Below are 5,911 nucleotides of genomic sequence, written 5' to 3'. Positions count from 1 at the left end.
AATAGACTCAATTTGTGACTGTGCTCGGGAGCCCACTCATGCCATAACAACAATCTTATCTAATTTACTCTTGGTTTGATGATAAGAGGCTGTAGTGAACAGGTGAAGAACGAAATAGCAAGATAAATACATGACCTCATGAAGTCTGTTGACAAGGACAATTTTAGAAGGAGAGGAGTAAATTGCAAGGTTGTCATGATGATTACGACGAGCACGAAAGGGACTCGTTGAGGGGAGGGGAGGGGAGGGGAGGGGAGGGAGGGAAAATAGAGATGGACTGAAGACACTGGGGAGGGGAGGGCAAAGTGACATGTCCTAAAAGGTAATTAATGGGCGTGGTGGCTGGGTAGGGCCTCATGCGTTAGTAGCGAGCTTACGCAACAGGACGGCCGGAAGACTCAGGACGGCAAAATGACGAAAAAATGTCGTGTAAGATTGAGAATGCAAAGTCTCGCGCGACATTTTTTTGCCATTCTGCCGTCCTGAGTCTTCCAACCGTCCTGTTGCGTAAGCTCGCTAATATGTACTTATTGACTGAGGGGGAGGGCCGGACGGGAAAATATTTGGCCCGAGGTCATGGCGCACAGACCTAAACCTAGTCAATACGCATTTTATCATAAGGGATCTTTACACTATTTATGAGCGCTCAAGAATACGGAAGTTTGGACAAAATAAGAAACAAATTTGCACAGAAAAATTTATTTACCATGTTGTTTGCATTTGCTTTTCTGGCTGTAAATAACTTGGATGTTCTAAAGCGACCAAATTCTTTAAAATCGCATGGCACGGAGCAGTACGTGCTCCTAGCGGGGCCGTAGGGCTTTTTCGTACGGTCATCATACGGAGATTTTCCCAATAGTTTTACAATGAAAGCCCACGCGGGGCCGTACGGGCCATATGATAAATGGGTGTTATCATTTGCCATGTGTCCGCATATCTTATTTGTATTTGTCGTTTCATTCGCTTGTCTAATGATGAAAACATTGACCAAGGCATTGTAATTATATGGAGTTTCTAATCCTAACGCTTTTTATAAAGATGGAATTTTAAGTGAATGTTATGCACCCCACCTAAAAAAAGTATAAAAATTTCTGCATTTGAAGTCGTTGACATGAGTGCCTGACAAAAGTTTAAAAGTGAAGGTCTTGGGGCACTTTTGATAAATTACACCTACGGAGTGGCTCTACGTTATCCTAGGATTTAGTTTGTTCTAACTCATGGCGATAAGGACCACCCTCTATGTGTGCGCACGTTTCGCCGTAGATAGTGAATGGACAAGTGAATGTGAATGAAGGACATGAATTTTACCAACGAAAATGTGACAAGCTTGTACACTTTAAAATTATTACAAAGAAGGTAGTAACACTCTGACTTTCGAGTCAGAATTTGCATTACGACCGTTAAGAAACGAAATGAAACGCGGTTTATTTAAGGATATTTGGCGATGACTCCAAGATCCAAATCATTCACTTACTTACTCAAGTAGTGCGGAAAGTAGTTGTTTCCTAGTTTGCAAAGTGCAACGACAACATACATGTTTGTTAGCTGCGTCTGTTATGGATGAAATTCGCATTATTCTAGTCGAAAACCCGATGAGAAATTTGGAAAGTAAAATTTTGGAACCTTCTAAACAAGTACTTTGGTTGCCAAGATTTAAGGGCTTTTTTTTTTAGCCATTTTAGCCAACGGAATATGTGAAGGCATATAATATAGCCTGGCATAAATAAGAAAAAACTCCACCCTTCCACGGCAGAATTCACTCAAAGAGAGCTAATTCTCAAGAGAAATGCACCACAAAGCAGACCTAGCGCCCACTTAATTAAGTGTGATAACATTGTGCACCGCGCACTTATTTTTTCACGCTCATACTTCACCCTTACTGTGGTCCGTCTTTTAATTTGTCTTGTCCAAAGTCATCCTTTTGTCTGGAACACAGCATCATATTACGGTCAAGATCACTTCTTCTTCCAGCGACGATAGCTCGATAAACTTCCTCGGCAAAGGCAACAAGCTGTTTGCCCGAAGGCGAAGCTATGAATCTCCAAATTTGGCTTCAATTTATTTGGTTCAGGAAGGTTGCTGATTGGCTGGTACGCGTGCATTCCAATGCCTAATCGAAGTGACAACCAAGTGTGTCACATGTAAACTCATCTTTATAACATCTACACGAGAAAAACGTTGCTGGTGTGCTTTCGCAGTGAAAATCACTGCTATTGTTGCTAATTTGGCGTCCTCTGGAAATTTACTCGTCTAAATGCAAAGTCCGTGTAGAAGGCAAGCGTGAAATTGTCAAGTGAGCGGATTTCGTGAAAAACGCTGAGATTTCAAGAAGAAATATTTATTTTGTTTTTAAAATACAAAACAAAACCCTAACAACTGACATTCTCTTTGTTATGAAACATATTGAAACAATGAAATAACAAAAGAAAAAAGAATTAAAACAACCAAACAAATTCAACGCATTTTCTTACTGGATTGCTTATGGCCCGCCCAGTAATAAGAAACTATGGCAGAATCATTTTTATGTTTGTCATTGATTTAATTGAAGGTACAAGGAATAGTCGTGTTGACCTACGCTGAGCCTCTGCAAGGTTTTGGTGCGTGGCCAATGAAAATGTACTAAACCAGTCACATGATCAAAGCCCGAGTCTTAAATTTCAGACGCGAAAATGTAGGCCTTAGAAGCGGGTGGATTTGGGACACGCCTATAGCACGGGATAAGTCACGTCTTCCTCTGCGTAAAAACCTGCGAAACTCACGGGCAATAGAAAAAAAAAACAAAAAAAAAATCAAGATGTGGTCTACGCGTTATGTCATGGACGCCGTTTCGGATGCCACAAGCAATTAATCTATCACAAATCACTTTTATTTGAATCTATCGCTGCTGTGAACTTTGGCTGAAGCTAGGGGTGGGTTACAAACAAAATATATTAATTTTCTACTATTCAGTGACAAGGGTTTATACACCGTTACGTTTGAGGCCGGTTATCAGTGAGTTTATGCTTTCGAAGGCGAACTAAGCCATTATTTTATTTTTCCCGTTTCATCTATTGTCTAAGCCTTTTGTATGTTTTGAATAGAATTTCCAATCCAAAGTATGCGGAAAACCGCATTTATGGCGTGGTTTAATTTCACGTTACACGTTTAACAACCAGCAATTGTACATTACACCCGTGTCACCTCTGTTTCAACAAATGTTCCAAACAACCTATTAGACTTCTTAAAATGAGTGCATACGATTTTTATTGATTATGTACCGATCAAAATTACTTCATCGCTGTGTTTCCAGAGCACTTTCCGTATTCTTGGTTTTTGCATCCACGTGATGAGACGGCCATGTTGATGTACAAAACAATTGCATAATAATTGCGTCAAATTCCCAAAAGACATTTTAATGCATTATTCTGTACAACAACATGACCGCCGTGACCATCACGTGGTTTAAGATTTATTTACCGGGCATATCACAAACAAGTCTCGTGACGCTCTACAATTCGTTCTCTCGGGTGAGATTGAACGTCAGCTTGTAAGGTCTTGTAAAGGCGCTTCTGGAAGCCGCTATCAGTCCATATTTGATATCACCCACCCAACCCACTCGTTTTCGTGAAAGGAGGACAGACCACAACACCGGGGATCTCGCCCCCTTCCCCCCCCCCCACCCCTACTCTTCACGAACAGTGTGTGGGGTTTTTAACGTCCCTCAGTGTTAAGAAACAGGAAAGGGTGAGAGAAGTCTAACCATTTGCGGGTGTAATTTCAAAGGTAGCACTTTTCTCCTCAGTTATTTTAACTGCCATACAAGCCCTATGAGTCAACCTTTGCGCGTTTCTTTCTATTTTCAGAATATTTCTTTTGCAGTTTATAAGAAAAATTACTTCATAGTAATAAATCTGCACAGTATGGATTACGGGATCACACTATTATGGAAGAGTTCGCTCGTGTTGAAAATGAGAAGGAGTAGGACTGACCCTCAGCAGAAACTAAACAGTGCGTGCAGAGCAGAAAAACTCGAGGTGTTCTAGGAGCTTGCCTCTCCCATACAAGCCCTATGAGTAAACCTTTGCGCGTATGTTTCTATTTTTAGAACGCCTCGAGTTTTTCGGCTCTTCACGCACTGTTTAGTTTCTGCTGAGGGTCGGTATTATAAACTGCAAAAGAATTTATTCCGTTTTGCAGGCCAGTCGTGAATGACTTCACTTTGGACACATACGCACTTCTGACGCTCTTTTCCAGCAATAATTTGTATAGGCAACGGGGCCAAAATCAAAGTGAAGAAACTGACAAGTTCCAGAACAAGCAAGAAGTAACAACTCTATTTCGCAATACAGCTCGATATCATGTCAAAAAATCAGAAAAGATCAAAACGTTTAGATTTTTTTGTGTGACGTAATCAGATTTCTTTCCCGAGTATTTAAATGATGAACAGAGCGTTTTCACTCACTTCATCAGCAGCCATATTTGATTACTGAAACAAAACAAAGTATTTGCATAATTATAGAATCCAATTCCCAGAGGATTAGTTTGGTACACCATCATGGCCGCCATTTCTTTGTTTTGGAAGACCAACATGGCCGCTGTGACGTCTTGTGAAAACGCTCTGTAATGATGATTGTTTTTCATATGACATGCACTGGAGAACTGCAACAGAGTATACTGGGACATTTGCGCATGCGCAAGAAAAAAAAAGGAAAAATACTGGCCAGTAGCGGTACCTCAGTACTCTTTGCTAGAGCGTTGTAGCATGACGATGCACCACGACTATTAGACCCGACTATTATTATTTTGGCCCCGTGCTATCTATCAGATACCATGACTGCGACAATGCAGTGACCGGAGAGAAATGTCGAGCCCTAAACTATATGTGACAAAATCCCGTTTTCTGATAGTCTCTCAGCAAATAGTTTTCTCACATTACAGACTTTTATATATGTAAACAAACTGTTTATTGTCATTAGTAAAAGGTATAAGTATAAGCATGTTTTGTTGACTTCAGAAAAGCGGCCTTTGATTCTCGCTTGATCACTTCGACTACAAAACCCTGACTAGTGTGTAAAATGTTTCACCCAAGAATCTCACCAATTTTAACCCTGTATAAGCTTTCTGGCATATAGCTGCGTCGACCACTACAAAATATTATAATCCACTGATTATGTACTGAAAATGCAACCTACTACGGTAATCCGTTATACAAACTATCAAAAATAGCTGTTTGAGTTCCTGGTAGACTAAAATGGTTTTTCAGCCTGTACGTTGCTGTCTAAAAATACATTAATCTTACTTAATGACATTAATCATACTTAATGACAAAGTATAGAAAATATAACCTGACTTTAGAATATATCATCAGAGAAATATCGTAGATTTGAAATACAAAATTAGCATGAAATGAGATAATATGCATCCTGTTCTGTTTCAGTTGCAACTGCTCCGTCCTCACGTTATTTTTGAATCTGCAACTTTTTCTTTGCGGATTCATTTTTCGTCCACACGTATCCAGCGAATCCGGCATGCGAATACCCAACTTTTTAAATCCGCTTGCCAGAGTGGAAAATTTGGAATACGAAAAGAACTTGGAATCGCGTGGACGGTCGCAAATCCGGATATTTTCAAATCCGATGACGTTAAGCCGCGGCTGCACGAGCGATTTTTTGCTCGCGCTGGTGATGCGAATTTTTCAAACTTCGTCGCGTCGCCAGCGCGAGATAAAAATCACGCGTGTAGCCACCCTTGAACTGGCGACGCGACGGGTGAAAAAATCGCAAGAAAAAAGTCGCCAGAGTTGAAACTTTCGAGACAAAATCGCAGAGATAGTTGCCCGTGTAGCCACCCTGCAACTTTTTGCCCGCACTTGCGACGAGACTGAAGAGTATTTAGCCAATGAAATTTAAGTAGAAATGTCTGTTTATAGTGC

The sequence above is a fragment of the Montipora capricornis genome, chromosome 5 (genome assembly GCF_036669925.1).
Source record: "Montipora capricornis isolate CH-2021 chromosome 5, ASM3666992v2, whole genome shotgun sequence".
Classification (NCBI taxonomy): Eukaryota; Metazoa; Cnidaria; class Anthozoa; order Scleractinia; family Acroporidae; genus Montipora; species Montipora capricornis.
The sequence above is the reverse complement of the archived record's forward strand: the minus strand, read 5'-3'. Positions refer to the sequence as shown.